Here is a 16,704-nt window from a genome sequence, read left to right as displayed (position 1 = left end):
GGACTGCATGCACCAGGCAACATCACAGATATATCAAATGACTTGTGTAGGCAAAGAGACAGTCAGGAATCAAGGAGCCTTATCAATAACTTTCCTGCCATTTTAAGCTATTTCCCTCTCACACTTGCTGGAGCAGGATAGCTTTGAGGAACAGAAGTTTTAGAATACTTTCCATTAGACCAGTGGTTCTAAAAATCTCCTAAATACATAGATTAGAGGGTTCTATCCCAGTGCTTCTGATTTAGTAGGTCTGGGGTGGACTTCAAGAATTTACATTTCTGAAAAGTTCCCAGGTGGTACTGATGATGCTGGTAGGGGGGGTCACACACCTTTAGAGAGAGTGCGCTACACATAATCTCCAGAGGCAAGGGCTCTGCTTTTCACATTTGCTATTTTTATATGCAGATGCTATTGCATAAACATATACACTGCTACATTGTATATCCTCAAACATTTTGTTGACTACGTGAAAGAAACTCGGTGGGCACCTTTGCCCATCATGTAGTTCTGTTTCCAGAGCTAATTCCTCTTATCCATTCCTATTCCACGTTAGATGATCAACGCCATCACAAGCTCCCCTTACCAACCACTTGACCTTCTCTAGGTAGCTTTTATGTTCCACCCATCCTCAGCAAGAAACATCATCTCTCCTTGTATTTTCTGTTCCTAAGGCCTTGATGATATTTAATAAGCCACTTCAGGTTATGATGTTAACCGGTAATGGCAGATCAACATGTCACCTCTGTAAAGATAAATTTTATTCTAACATTCGATTGAACATTGATCCATAATGGTGATCAGCTTGTGCAGTATTGCTTGCTGGCTAAACTAAGCCTTTACAGATCTTATTACAAGAGTTTTATTTAGCAAACTATACAACATTAAAAATAATTGTGAGGGCCAGATGTGGTGGCTCATACCTGTAATCCCAGCACTTTGGGAGACAAAGGTGAGAGGATCACTTGGGGACAGGAGTTTGAGACCAGCCTGGCCAACATGGCAAAACCCAGACTCTATTAAAAATATATAAAAATTAGCCAGGCATGGTGGCACGAAGCTGTCTGTAGTCCCAGCTACTTGGGAAGCTGTGGCAGGAGAATCTCTTGAACCCAGGAGGCAAAGGCTACAGTGAGCCAAGATGGCACCACTGCACTCCAGCCTGGGTGACAAAGTGAGACGCCATCTCAAAAACAAACAAAATGATTGTGGGGTAAGCTACGATAAAACAGCTTAATAGCAAAAATTACTTGTCTATACTTTAGAAATATCCACATGCATAGTATAAATTGGTGTGTTAACTATAATTGTTCCTTATCTATGCTGCAAGGATCTTTCATGAGGAAATATTTTGGTACAGTAGGTAGGATTGCCATATACACTCAAAAATAAATGCGTGCATACATGCTTATATAAGTACATACATACATATGTATGTAAGTATAGATATGGGTAAAGATGTATGTGTATATGTTTTTTTCTTCACGAAATCCAAAAGGTTTTCACTTTTTGCCTAATCACATTGAGTCCATATGCATTAAGTTTTATTCTAAGAAATAGGGTCTAGTATAATAAGCATTATCTGTTTTCATACATACTAGATTGTGTCACTCACCTCACACTCATTAAATGAACATTTAGTAAAATTTCTGAAAAGTTACTTCTGCTAGATCAAGCTGTAAACTATTAGAGACTAGAAGTGATTTATTGTTTTTTATTGGTGGCAAGGCATCACAATCCCTGAGCAATTTACCAGGTTGATTTAATTTAGAGTCACTTCCATGCTTTCCTGGAGATCTACCCTAAATCTCTAGCTGAACAATGTTAGAAATTGATGAAATGTTCAACCCTATGTCACACATACACACGAAGTTCAATTTCAGCACTGATACTCTCATCTGCAGGCTTGGTACTGCCTAGAGAAAATCAAATATTTTCTTTCCTCTAGAGTCCGATAGGTGCTTGTGACAGTAAGAAATAAGGATGAGAACTAATGCACTGAGCACATGCTGTATGCCAGGTGCCCTTTGTAGGTTGTCACGATTCTATGCCAACCCTGGGAAATAGACATCGTTTTTTCTTCCAGGAAAATTAAGCAAAAAGCAGAAAGAAAAAAGGAAAGAAGTCTGGGAGTGACGTTGTATGCTTATGGCCATGCATCTAGCAAATGGCAAAAAAAATGGATGAAGACACAGGACTGATTGTCACTAAAAACCATGTGGCATGTTTGAGCAAGGTCAGTGCCACAGTAGAACCACTTGTGGTGACCACATGCCAGCTATGGGTGTAACTAAAAAACATAAGGAGTCAGAAATCATTTTCCAATTATGTCGCTCCATTTGTTTCACGCCAGGGAACTGTATGGGATCTTTTTCTCTACTGAATTTCAAGACAAGATTTTGTACCACTTTTCTGAAATTTCTCTGAGATGTCTTTCATCTCACATCTTTTTGTTTTATTTAATTTTGAGAATCAAACTAAGTCCCTCTCATTTATGAATCCTTCTCTGAATTCACCACTGAGAGTAACTTTCTTCATTTACGTACTATAGAATCCTGTGCTTTTTATCAATCATTTGACAATTTGCAACTTGTCTTGAACCTATGTGTTAGGACATTAAATATTTTATATTTAAATATTTATTAGGATACTCAATTAGTTTAAGTCAAGGGATATTAGGATTGATGGCAGAGATATGTGAGGCTCAGATTTTGAATCAAATCAATGGCATTAGTTTGTTCAACCTCTAATTTCCTTCCCAAGGTGGAGAGAGAGATAGAGAGAGAAAAAACAGGATTTCACTGGTATTTCCAATCCGTTACCTTTGAAGCTCAAGTTCCTCCCTGTAAAATGAGAATAAAAGTTCTTATTATGCCTCCCTCATGAGGCTAATATGAAGGTCGGATGAAATAAAATAAGGGAGAGTGCTCAAAAATCACAAACAGTTGCTATCATTAGTATTACATTAGTAGGTCAACAACAAAAACAGGAACAATAAAACAAAACCCATGAATCCATGAACCACTTGAGAAAAAAAAAAAACAAAAACTTCTCTTTAAGTTAAAATTCTTAGAAGACTGCCCACAATAATGAAATATGTTTTTCTTGTGGTGACCACATGCTAGCTTATTTTGCTTATCCTCAAATTCTTGGTAAAGTTCAATTTCTTTGTACACTTTACTATTATAGAATTAGTAAAGATTTTAAACAAGCGTCAGCCTTTTTTAAATAGGATTCCTAGGCAGTAAAGATTAAAAACAGAATTACCAATGGGGATGGGGAAAAGACGGTTTAAACTATCCAAGAAATAACATCATTATTCAAGAGTTTATACAATCTGTTTAGCAGTGTCCAATTGCTTGCCAAGAATACACAAATCATTCTTATTTTTTTAACTCTTCACATCTCAGTAAATTTGTATGTACTAAAATGGCATTTAAAAACGAACATAGTCTAAACCCTTCTTTTTCCAATGTAGGGAATTTGAAAACATCTGTAGCATTAGGAAGTTTGACTAGATCAGAAACAGAAAGAGTATGGCAAGTTGGTCCAACACTGTCCAACTCCGTGGCCATGGCAGGCATCACTAATGGATTATAGTACTTTCCCACTGAACTAGGAAGTAGCCTCAGAATCACCCTCTCCTCACTGCTCCCAGCAGCTGGTATCAATCAATTGCAGCTTTGCCACTGTAGGAGATCTTACATTTCATTGTTTAGCTCTGACATTTTCAGAGGATATAAATGCAATGAATTTGCCTAACTCCTAAAATTCATTTTCTTAAAAAAAAAAAAACAATCTGTTCCTATTCTCTGGAAGGTGATGACAAATTTCAGCATTTAAGTTGGTATTTCTCATTCAGTTGTCTGTCTTCTCCATTTCCCAATCTGTGAATGGTACTGGTGTTTCTCAGTAGGAGATGCCAAGTAAATGAAGCCGCCCAGCAGGAAACCCTGTTTGGCAATTCTAACAAGGCTTGAAGAATTGGTTTCCTCATTAGAAACAACAGAAGTTTTCTATCTAGTGAATTCGCAAGTCCCTGATCCAGTGCTCTCCTGAACAAAATATTGATGCATAAGAAATACAAATGAAAAGTAATTCCTCGATAATGATGGTATCAAGCATTCACCTAGATTATAGGAGATAAAAATTCCATTTCCTTGCAATGTATTGTCTCTATTGATAGACTTTAACTCTGGGAGTGGAAGGATTTTTATCTCCTGAGTAGGGATTACCACGTGATGAAATCCTACCATGTGTCCATGTCCTTCATGCATACTATCTCACTGAAATCACAATAACAATTGTTAACATATATTAAAGCTCGCTCTGTCTGGAACTGTTCTAAGCACCTTACTTGAATTAACTCATTTAATCCCCACAAGAGCACTATGGAGTAGGTAATAATAACATTTTCTAACAAATAAGTAATTAGAGGCAAAGAGTAGTTCAGTAATTTGCCTGAAGGTCATACATTAGTAGGGCAACTTGCATTTGAATCTATGTAGTCTGGCTCCAGGATCTGAACTTAGAACCACAGTATTATACTACCTTCTCATGTCCCCAAGGGTTGGTTGTTACTTTTTTTTTCTGATGAGAAAAGCAAACTTCAAAACCCAGGTCGCTTGCCCCATTGCCTTTCAACTAGAAAGTGGCAAGAATTAGATAGCAGGATAGAGCCAGCACTTCTCATCTATCATCTTATTTGATTCTGGTTACCACCCCATGACGTAGATGGTGGTAATTCCCCCATTTAACAGATGATGAAACAGGTTCTAATTCAATTGTAACTTCTCAACATAACACAGCTAGTAAATGTAGAGCCAGGCTTTGAATGAGGGAGCCCAACTTGAGGATGTCCATGTGATACCAGTTATCAAGGAGTTGATAAGATCTGAAAGAAAAAGCAGGGCAAATATGAAAAAAATCTTCCAAGTCTGATGGACCAGAGACGTCATGAGGCACTTCTGAAAGAGGACAAAGGGCTCAGAGAAAAATCAGAGTGATATGGTCAGTTTCAGCGATGAGAAGGATCATTAATTGACTCTTTAAGAATAAGTACAGGCTAAGTTATGGAGTCTTAAAGAAAGGTGACTGCCAATATCGGTGGGAGTGGGAGTGGGGACACTGTGTATTTGTATGCTGATAGTAAGGAGATCAGCATCTAGTGTTCAATTTCCTAAGAGGCACTAATATTTGATTGACAAATAAAATAGAAACTTGTTGAAGATCTATGGTTAATATCTGTTTAATATCTGCTTCATCAAATGCAATGAAAATGTTTCTGAGCCTTACTTCAGAACCCAGACAGAAAGATTCTGGAATATAGTTTTTCCTTATTTGTTCTCATTCTCATTCTATTCCCATTTTCCTCTTTTCTTCTTTCTTTCCACTCTTTTTTCCCCTTTTCTTCCCTCCTGTTCTCTCTCCTTCTCCTCCTCTTCCTCTTCCTTTCTCCCCTTCTTCCTCCTCCTCTCTTCCTCTTCCTCTCTCCTCCTCTCCTGCTTTCCCTCCCTGCCTCACTTCTACCTCACAGTATTCTTGGGACTTCTTTTCAGCCCATAATGGAATTCTGTTCTTTAAGTAGGGCTTTAAAAAATTGTGACCCTTAGTTTATTTTAATTCCATTTCAGCCTTTGATATGTCAACAGTAAATGGTTCTTATGTTCATTCCCTCCACACATAATCTCAGCTCCCATTGTGCCATTAGATTTGTGCCTCTCCTCTGCTATTCTGCCTTATATGTGTATGCATATATATATGCATATAAAATGTAAAATGTCTATATATACAGGTTACACACACACATTCACTGCTAGCTCACAGTTTTGAGGTTTGAGGGTTGTTGGGTTTTCTTTCCCAATCATAAACAATGTTTCCATTCTACAGCCCTTCTCTAGAGAAGACCCATAAAATTTGACTCATGAAGAGAGAGAAAAAAATTCGGGAGGCAAAAGTAATATGGGGAGAAAATGAAAGAGATTTAGTGCAGCTATCAACCGACCGTTGTGCTGTCTTTAAGAGTCTGTTGAAACAACATAATAAAAGGTAATAAAGGCTGGATTTATAGCCTACCTGGCGGAAATGGCTGCTGTTTGTATCTTGCCCAGTTGCAGACCACTGCAGGTCTTTGTCTCGGGAGCAGGATCTCTTTTCCTTAGAGAGGTCTTTTTTCCCTTGGACTTAAGGGACATCGGAAAGTATCCAAATCAGGTTGACAGGGAAGTTAAGCATCTCTCTGGTTCTTTCTCTTCCCTTCTTTGCTCTGGGATTTAAGGACCCAGTGTTGTTTCTTTTAAAAGCTGTATTTGATTCGGTTCGCCTAGGAAAGCCCTCAGTGATTACTAAACTAGGTAAAGAGAACTTTGAACTTTAAAAATGGTCATGCCAGCTCCTATGGGATTAAGGGCTTATTCTTTCACCTTAAAGTTCAAATAAATATCCCAAAACTTCTAAATCAGTACAAATCAGCTTGTCAGTCCTTCTCTTCTATCCCTAGGGCCTGACTTAACAAATATGAAGTGACCAACATAATGCAAGCATGACCATGATGTTGAGTGACTACCTTAACGCTGAGGACACAGAACTAAGTGACTTTCTGTATGAAACTTGCATTCTCACAGGTGTAATAGTTAATAAGCAAGTAATGAAATAAATATAAAAATGTAACAGGTTATGGAGTAGGTGTCCATGGCTGTGGTAATGTGTTATGTAGGAGATGCGATTGATGATAGAGGACAATGAAAATTGTTGGGAATTTTGTGCTCAGGTTTTTTTTCTGTATTATTGCCATTTTCAAAAATATGTATACTAAAGTCACAGCTTTCATATACACTAATAACAACTAGTTTAAAATATGCAATAGAAAAACCTATTCTTTGTAGAATAGTACCATGCAAAGTAGTTCCACTGGGTGCTCACAAAATCTCCATGAAGACCTCTTCTACCATAATTTGGGCTTGAGCCTGCCTTTTGCCTGACTCCCTTTGTATGGGGTGCACCGTTGTCAACAACATCTAAAATTTTCATTTCAAATGCTCTCTGAGCTAATTTTGGTCACCCAGGGGCTCAAGGGCAATGGGTTCTAGCTGCCATGACACTCTGCCTCATTATGGAGGATTTCAGGCCACCCTTGGTCTCCCAAAGTGAGATTTTCTCCTTTCTTCTTCAATTCAGCCCAGTCTTCTCTGCCTGCCTGTGGCTGGGCTGTGTCACAAGCTCTGTTCCCTGTGTCATGGGTAATAGTCACTCAGGGAAACTTGCCATCTGGCAAAAATGCCACATTTTTGTCACAAGAACTTTCCTATGTCCAGTGCTTCTGTTTACCATTGGGAGAAGATAATTATCTATGTTTTTTTATTGGAATAGCAAATAGCCTGAGGACAGTGAAGGAAGATCATGATCCCCCCTTAGTCTTAAAGTGTGACTTAGTAACACTTTACCCCATACGTAGAATGCTTCCACATGCAAATCTCTCCCCTCCTTTAAAGCCCACTCCAAATGGTACCTCCTCCATGGAGCCTTCTTGAGTAACATAATGATCTACCCATCTTCTGAAGTTTCATAGGAAATCTCTTGGAGCCAAAGTGGCCTGGATTCATAACCTGCTTCAACACACACCAGCTATACAGCGTAAGCCTTCAGTGTTTGCTGCAGTGATATCACCTGTACCACAGCTTCTTCTGCAGTGTGACCTTTTCACTTCCCCATGATGAACTGGAGTGTAATTTCTAAGTTAATCCATGCTTGCCTTATAAGTACCTTGACCAAATAGATTACAATGGAACTGGGATTGCATGACTTCAGATACTGTTAGAAGAACCCAGCTGCCAGCAGAAAGCTAAGGTACATAGAGAGGCCTCTACGTAGGTAGGTGGCTCTTACAGGCAGTCTCAGCTGAGCCCAAACGTCAACTCACCTCAGGTTCCAGACCTGTACATAAAGAAATCTCTTGTTGATTTCAGTCTCTGGACATTTGAGACCTCCCTACTGCCTCAGGTATCTTGGAGTATAAACACGCTACTTCTGTGATATCCTGTTCTAATTCCTGGCCCACAGACTTCATGAACATGATCAAACGGTTTCATACCACTATGATTCAGTGGTCTTTTATGCAGCAATAAAAAAAAATCTAGAGCAGTGTTTCAATTCCTAAATGAGCAAAATGGTATGATACTGTCAACCCTAGAGTGTAGTTGAAAATTAAATGAAATAATATATGAAGCACCTGGCAGTGCTTGACATTTAGAAAGCATTTAATGAATTTTTTTTTTCATTTTCTTCCAACTACAGTAGCTACCTGTCCACACATCTTACGTTTTACTAAAATTTTTGCTCTTCTGTGACAGGAGTTGAATCATATTTAAATTGTAAGCCCTGTGTTACCACTGTGTATATATTATATGCTTATAAAATATTTACTGAGTAAAAAGATGAATAAACAGCTATAATGAGCACTGGATTGGGAGCCAGAAACTTTAGTTACTAGCTGTGCATTCCTGGTAAGTTTTTTTCTGTTTAATAATTATTTTTCTTATGTTAAAATTGAGAAGGCTTAGGTTGAAAGGGGAGATATGGTGGCAGATTGAAGAAGACCTAGCAACTGTTTTTAAATTCTTAAAGAATTGTTATGAGGAAGAAGAATGGATTTCTCTGTTTAACTCTCAAGTAGTACAGTCAGGGACCTGTATGGAATACACAGGCCCAAGACAAATAATTATCTAGAGTCAGATTGTTCAAAGAAGGAAGAAATGCTTTGTGAGCTAGTAAATACCCTGCCGCAGAGGTGTTTCTGTGGGAAACTTGAGTGTAACCTTCCTACTCTGCTGTAGAGGGTATGCAAGCATTGGAGGAGGCAAATTCCATCCCCTATATTCCTAATTCTACCACTGGATGAATTCTTTCAGCTCCAAAAATTTTCAAATTTGCAACAGATCTTCTGACTCTAGTCTTTTCTGTAATTGCTACGTCAGTGGGTCTGGAGTGGAATGGATAGGAAGCTGGCAAGTACTGCAACCTGGGGATAGCCCAGCTTGTTTATTTCAGTGATGCAGGGGAGGGCAGCAGAAGTGAGGCATTGCGGGGAGGAGTATTGATCAGGAACTAAAATTTAAGTGCACTTCCAAAGATGATTAGAGAGCCACGATTAATGCTCTGTAGGGGATCGCTAGGAGGGCACTAAGTAACAAGAACTGGAAAAACCTCTGGAAAGTATGGATGCAGAAACTCTAAGTGATGTGGGCTTCAGAGACTGAAGAGTAGGTTTGCAATTTTTCATAGGAACATCTACATTTGTCAGGTAAGAATGGGTTACATTGCACCCCCAAATAACTTCCAAAGGTCTTCAGATTAACACCACAAAAGTTTAATTCTCATTCATGCCAAATCAACTCCACTCTTCAGTGTCATAGCTAAGCTCTCCAAGTGGCTTTGGTTTTGTGGCTCCACTTTCTCACCATGAGACTCCAATACAGGAAGAAGGAAACATGTGACCTGGAGAGTGGAAATGGATATTGGAAGCTGCTGCATCAGCAAGGAAATGCTTTATATCCTCAAATGACATGTGCGTCTCCTGACAGCTCATTGACCAGAATTAGCAACATGGCCCTTCCTATCTAGAAGGGTCTGGGAAGGATAGTCCTTCTATGTGTCCAGAAGGAGAAAAGAACCAGATATGTGTGAGCATGTCTCTATTATGGTAGAAAAGAGAATTGAAAAGGAAAGAAGATCTACAAAGTGTCTGAGGAGCTGAGACAAAAGAAAAGTAAGTCATCTCATTGAGCCACAGTTTCTTCATCTCTCAAAGAAAGATGATCATGCCCACTGCACTAAAGGTGTCATGAAGATTACATGAGAAAATGCACATGATATCTCTCAATCTCTTTGCCAATGGCAAGACATTTTTAAAAATGAAATACTGGGCCTGGGCGTGGTGGCTTAAGCCTGTAATCCCAGCACTTTGGGAGGCCAAGGCGGGTGGATCACAAGGTCAGGAGATCAAGACCATCCTGGCTAACACGGTGAAACCCCGTCTCTACTAAAAATACAAAAAAATTAGCCAGGCCTGGTGGTGGGCACCTGTGATCCCAGCTACTCGGGAGGCTGAGGCAGGAGAATGGTATGAACCTGGGAGGCGAAGCTTGCAGTGAGCCGAGATTGCACCACTACACTCCAGCCTGGGTGACAGAGTGAGACTCCATCTCAAAAAAAAAAAAAAAAAAAAAGAAAAAAAAAAAAGAAAAGAAATACTATTTTATGATTGGTGGTTGTACTACTATGAAACCATAAAATGCTAGATTTCATGGGGGTATACAAGACTTTCTCTAGTACAGCCTTCCCTTTGGCACAACAAGTTTTTCCTATTTTTTTAAAGCAACCCTATTAGCTGAAGGTACAAGAATTTTCATTACAGAAGATCCTAAATGAGAGCAATGATCAGATTTAGCTGGAAAGCCACACACATGAACAACTTGATTCAGGAGGATCAGAGAACATTATTTGCCCCCTTGCAGATCTAGGGGGCCTGGAGCTTCTACATGAGCCCCAAAGGATGTACCAGATACAAAATTGGCAGGATGACTGGAAATTTTCAAAATGCACAGGTCAGTTGCAAGAAATTTGATGCTGTTTTTGGGAAACTGGTGGCTAAAAATAGCCATGGTTTTCCTGGATGAGGCATTATTTTGAGGTTGGTCTTTGTGACCTGTATGTTTTTGCCATCTCTGCTCAGTTCCCATGGTTTTTACTTCCTTTCTTTGTCTGTATCTATAAGATTCAGAGCTGCATTAGAAACATTCTACTTTCTTTCATTGATATATTTATTCACATATCATTTATTCACTCATTCATTTATTTATCCATATACCCTTTGCTTTCTTTCCACGACTTCATCAAGTTTCATATTTAGAGTACAAACATTTATTGAGCACTTTCTTTTCTCTGGACACTGTGTTAGGCACCAGGGATTCTAAACGTGGGGGAAAACAAACTAAGCAACAACAACAACAACAAAAACACAAAATAACATATCCAATTCGCAGGGGTGCAGACAAGCAAACATAATTACAAAAAATAATGCAGAGTGCAGCAGGAGTTCAGAATTTCAACTAGCTTGAGAGTAGAGGGGTACAAGAAGGTTTCTTAGAGGAAGTGGCAGTTGAACAAATTCCTGAAGGTGTTGTTCAAGTCGGGAGGGTGGGAAGGGCATCCTAGGTAAAAGGAACAACATTTATGTTGTAAGGAAGCCAAGTTGAAAAGAAAGCCATGTGCAGGCAAGCAAGGTATGTTTGAAAGACCTGCAGTTATTCTGGGAGGCTCTTGCTTAATGTGTGCCGCATATTGCGGATTTAATCACTACCCCACAAATTATTCTTCAAGATTCAACTTGGTCATTTAAACACAGACTCTAACAGAGTTTCTGACTCACACTAGGCACTAGAAAAATCTTATTTCTGAACTCTTTGCTGTTGCATTTTCGCCCTTACTAGTCCCATAGTGCCTTGCAGAAAGTAGCCATTCAATAAAGTTACCTCAAATTTAATCCCATCCCTCTCCACCCAGTTCCATTTTAACTTCCTTTTCCACCTACAAAGACCCTGAGGGCCAGAAACAGGGTCGCCTCTTCCCAAGGTCTCCTTGTCTTTTTCTGCTTGAGGAAATAGCTTGTGGTGTCTCCTAGTCTGTCTGTTTCTCTGCCTCTGGGGAATCTCCTCTCACGTAAATCCTGCAATTAGAGGCTCCCACCCCCTCCACCGGAGCTACATCTGCCTCCCTAGGTAGGCACCCATTTGATTAGGAAGAGATAATCATGGGGGCTGCTTCAGCCTACAGCTTGGTGAAGACAGGAAGAAATTCTGAATAAATTTGTGGTTTCAAGAGAAGGACTCCCTGTCTCTCATCACCTACCAGCTTTCTGTCTGCCTATACATTTGGACTCAAGGCACAAAATTTTGATTCTTCATTTACTTTTTTCAAAAACCATATAAATTAGGCAATAAATAGGAATATGCCTCTTTTTTGGTAGATGAAGAATGTGAGCCCTGAGGGATGAAGCATTTGACTTAGGTCGTAAGGTTGATTGTCTAGCAAAGACTTTGGATTCGATCACTGATTGGTTTTATGTCCTCCATAAGGGAAAGCAAGAGAAAGTAAGCAAAGCATTTTTTTTTCCTTTGAGATGACCTAATTTTGACTTGTGTGTGGGTGTGTGTTTGTACACATATATATTATTAATTCAAATTATATATTCAACTTAACTTTTAGAAACATTAGGAATATGTGCAGAATGTAAGAAATGTATAAAGTAGAGGAAAGCCTAAGGAGGAAGCCGAAGTCATTCATTATATCCAGAGATACTTTCTGGTTGATATATAATGTGTGTATGTGTCTATATAAAATTTCTGCATAATTGGAATTATAATACACGTGTGCACACATAGTTATTTTCTAACTACATTTTGTATTGTAAACATTTCCACAGGTCATTAAATATTCTTCTAAAGCACAATTTGGGTTGTGCTTAATGTTTAGATCTATATCATTGGATTGTCTCCTTGCTGTTCAATTCAAGGGAGAAAAAAGCAAATCAAAAAATACTGGATTAAGAGGGAGAAGCTCTGTGTCTAGCCCTAGTTCTGCCACTCTCTCCCATGAGTCTCTCTTTGTCCGTCTGTGAAATGGGATAATAGTTATCCTTTTACCAGTCACAGAATCTTATTTGCAGACTCAGGTAAAATCACAGCGATGGGTTTGCCCAGGAACGTGGGATTGCCTGGTGCTGTCTTGATTATTGTGTTGCTTTTTTCATCAGCCCAAACACAAGAGCCTCCCAGGAGGTGGGTTTTTTCCTTTTTTTGGCAGTGCTCACATGGGCAACACAGTTCATTGGAAGCACCTCTGCTCCAATCGCCCTTCTGCATCGTCTGTCTTGATGAAAAATGACCTGTTATTATTTCTTACCTTTGAGTTGGGGAGGCCCCAAAGAAATCAGTAGCCACATAAAATCGCTGCTGTTATTGTAACAGTCTTTTTCATTGATGGATTTAAGTGTGAGGTGTTTGCTATCGATTGTTAGCGTCTGTCCTGGAGAGGCTGCTCTGCAGGGAGGCAGTGATAATGGTGGAAACGGGCACCTCCAGGGGCTGTGGCATGCTGAGTGGTTTTCCCGAAGCTGGGAAAAGTGTGTTTGCACTCCAGAGGCGTCTTGCTTTGTAGGATAAATGTACACCTACAAAGGTGATTTCAAAGATGTAACCCTTTAGAATAGGTACTGCCTTCTTCCTGGATTTCTTTCTAATTTGAGAGAGTTGACATTTTCATCCCCAATGTGATATTCGGCAGGCTACTAATTCTTTCTGTTTTAATATTTTTGGTCCTTTTTAGGAATCAGCACTTAAAGACAAAAAGTGAAAAAACAATGAAGCTTCTGTTATGTCTTAAATGAGTCCTGTCATGTAATAAAACACATTCTAATGTTTCCCCTTCCTTTCTTCCTGTCTTTTGTATTTTCTCTCTAGCTTACCTGCTTGAATTGTTCCTTCCCACTCTTTCTGCTTTCAGAAAATAAAACAAAAACTTAGTGTCTACTACATTTAAAACAACAAGGTGTTAAGCATTGTGAGAAACCAAAGCTTGATGATGACATAATCTTTGCCTTCAGAGAAACCCACTAATATACAGTTTATAGACATATATATGTTCTCATAAATTAAACAACAGAACAAATTGGAAAGCTGTCAGGGAAAGTAGTGAGTAGTAGACAGAGTGACAGAACCTTGATATGTTACAGTTTAGAGAGACCCCAGAATATCATGAGACGACTCCATCATCACCTTTACGGAGAAACTCGAGCCCAGGGAAGTGGAGTCTAGTCCAAGGTCTCCTTATGACCTAACCTGTGCTTTTGATTTATATTCCTGATGGTTTTGCACCTGAAAGACAGATTTAAACCTTGCTACTTACTGGCTGTGAATGTACCTAACCTCTCTGAAGCTCAGTTTTTTTAATCCAGAAAACAAGCCTTTGCAGGATGCTTGTGAGTGACAGTGGAATAATGTATGCAGTTCACCTGGCCTGGTGGTGTTTTGTACACACCCTTTCGTGCTACCCCTAAGCTGCATTCCGCTTTGGAGAGCCACAGGCACTAGTGTAAATCATATTCTTTCCATAAACCAGCATACGCCCTCCCTCCTGTGAACCCAGATGGATGGAGATACACTTTGGGGATGTTGTCTGGGTATTTGTCTCAAATGCTAATGATAGCTCCCTTTGGTAGAAAAACAAACCCAGGCCAGTGGAGTTCTTAGAATATTAGTCCTATGAACCAAAGAATTGATCCATCAACAGGACTTGCTGAGCAGGCACCTCATACACAGAGCAGCTCAGGCACAAATGTGACAAGCACTGGTCTTTCACAGGGAGCCCTGGAACCATAACTTCCATAACTCCCTTCTCCAATCTAGAACATGCCCCAGAGCTTTCCAATATTCACCTCCTCCCTACTTCTAGTTCCTACCAGGTGTAAATTTTAAAATCCTACACCTCAGAAAGAAAGAAAGAAAAAAAGCCAAATATTACACAAAACTGTGGAATAAATCTAACATTCTAGAACTCTGGAAAAATGCTTTATTTTTCAGTTAGGAAAACTTTCTGTGCAAAGAGCTAACCACCCTGCCTACGCAGCAAGGCTAATCACCTGCATGTTAAATTTTCTTAGGACAATGGGAGGAACATGTGGTGAGTCTCTCTGTGAAAAAAACAATCAAACAAAAACAAAAAACATTCCACTGATGAGTGGGTGAGGGCGTGCAACAGAAGCTGAGTCAGTGACACAGATCGAGATGCAGGAACTAGGAATTCAGAGAGATAGACTGAGATACAGATGAAGGCATGAGAGAACAAAGTTGGAAACTGAAACTGAGAGAGGAAAGAGACGATGAGAAAGATGAGGTGTGTGGGAGAAAAGATACAAGTGGCACAGAGATGGTGAGAAAACACAGCCAGAGTCTTAGATCACATAAGAGAAAAACATAATGAGAGGTGGAAGAACTAGCACAGACAACCAACACAGAGCCTGCAACCAGTGTTTCTTGCAGTTAGCAGCCAGCAGCCTGCAGCCAGCAGCAGGGGGCATCAGAACGCCACGGATAGTAAAAGATGCCAGGGAGCCAGTACAAGGAGAGAGGAAGTGAGAGAGAAATAAAGAGAGAAAGAAAAGGGATAAGAAACCTTCCTCTTAACTTTGAGATTAGAGGGAAGAGAGAGCCGCTATTCCTCGGGGTCCTGCATTTAGTGCTAAGCCAATTCCCCCAGACATCTTCCTGCTCCCTGCTGACAGTGAAGGTGTGTAAGTGGTTGTGGAAAATAACACTGAAGGCTTTCTCAAAGAGACCCAGTCCAAGGGAGATGGCCTGGGCATAAGCCAGCTGACTAACACTTAGACATTCTGTTAGGCAGAACTCAGGTGCAAATAGCATATCTCCCTGAATGTAGTTTATCCAAGCATTTTCTTCTACTTCACGGCCTCCCAAAAAAGAATTATTAGGAGCATACTAAGATATTGCATAGATAAGGAAGTGATGGAAAAGTAAGCCTTGGGGAAAAAAGACCAAAGGATTTATGTTAAGATATTTTGTTTTTGTTTTGTTTTGATTTTGTCTTTTTCCCTCATCCATGCTGTGCCAGTCTTACCCTCCTAGCCCTCTCTATGCAGCAATCATTTCATCTGGTGTCACTTCCTCAATCATTTATCAGAGATCAAGAACTCACTTTCAATTTCAGTTTAAAAACAAAATCCAGATGAGGTTTCTGATTGGCTCAGCTTGGAACATGTGCTCACACCTTGGGTCAAAATCACCCGAAGAGTGACATACTCTGATTGGCCCAATACTCTGAAGCCATACCCACACTTGTGCAGGCCTGGAGATAGGGGAGCAGCACACGTGAGGGTGTAAAGATCTGTTGTTGATTGAAGGAGATATTAGAATCATGATCCCTGAAGCCACACCAATTTAGGGCTACTAAGTACATCTTGAATAAGTGAGTTGCCTGCGTTGCTCTGAGCTTCTTTTTCTCTTCTATCAAAAGGCATTAGTTACACTTGCCTTGTCCATCGCCAGGAGTTGTTATGGGGCCTAACTAGAATACAGAGCAAATCACAGAGCCACCTGCTAACAGGTGTGCAGGCAAGCACTAAGATGAAATGGACCAAATATGAGAGTCAGGAAACTTGCGTGCTGGTTTCAACTGTGACATAACCCAGCAGTATGAATTTGGGTAAGTTCCTTATCTCTCTGGATTTAAATATCTTTAACTTAAAATTTGGGGATTTGACTGGGTCTGTTAATGTCTTTGTAGTCATTAGACTCCTTTGTGAGACCGAGGAAAGCTAGGTACTTTTACTGCCCTCCTCAATGCCTGGAAGTTTGTAATTTCCCTACAAGTCTACCTCTAGATATCAGGATAAAAGCTCCTGGATTAGATCATCTTCAAGGTGATCTCCTACTCTTCAACTGACAGAAAAGAGGGGCTGCATTCTCAGTTGGAAAAGACAATTCTTTGTATCAAGCAGATGCACGTCTTTCTTTGGCTGAAATCTCTTTCCCAGAAATATCCTGCATGTTTCTCATTATGTCCTTCCTCTAGACTACTTCTCTTTTCTTCTTTTTTTCCCACTACCACCTCATCTTTCCTCCACTACAGGTAGTCAAG

General features: G+C 39.8%; 2 long non-coding RNA genes across 11 annotated transcripts in view; both read left to right on the top strand.

Moving 5' to 3' along the window:
• Positions 1 to 16,704, top strand: part of LOC102136378 (uncharacterized) — a 145,767-nt gene that overhangs the window by 29,551 nt on the left and 99,512 nt on the right. The window lies entirely within an intron of this gene.
• LOC135967378 (uncharacterized) lies at positions 11,687 to 15,531 on the top strand. The gene is made up of 2 exons (XR_010581457.1): positions 11,687 to 12,143; positions 13,378 to 15,531. It is a non-coding gene; the product is annotated as an uncharacterized lncRNA (long non-coding RNA).

The sequence above is a fragment of the Macaca fascicularis genome, chromosome 15 (assembly GCF_037993035.2).
Source record: "Macaca fascicularis isolate 582-1 chromosome 15, T2T-MFA8v1.1".
NCBI lineage: Eukaryota > Metazoa > Chordata > Mammalia > Primates > Cercopithecidae > Macaca > Macaca fascicularis.
This window is presented reverse-complemented; position numbering and strand designations above follow the sequence as displayed.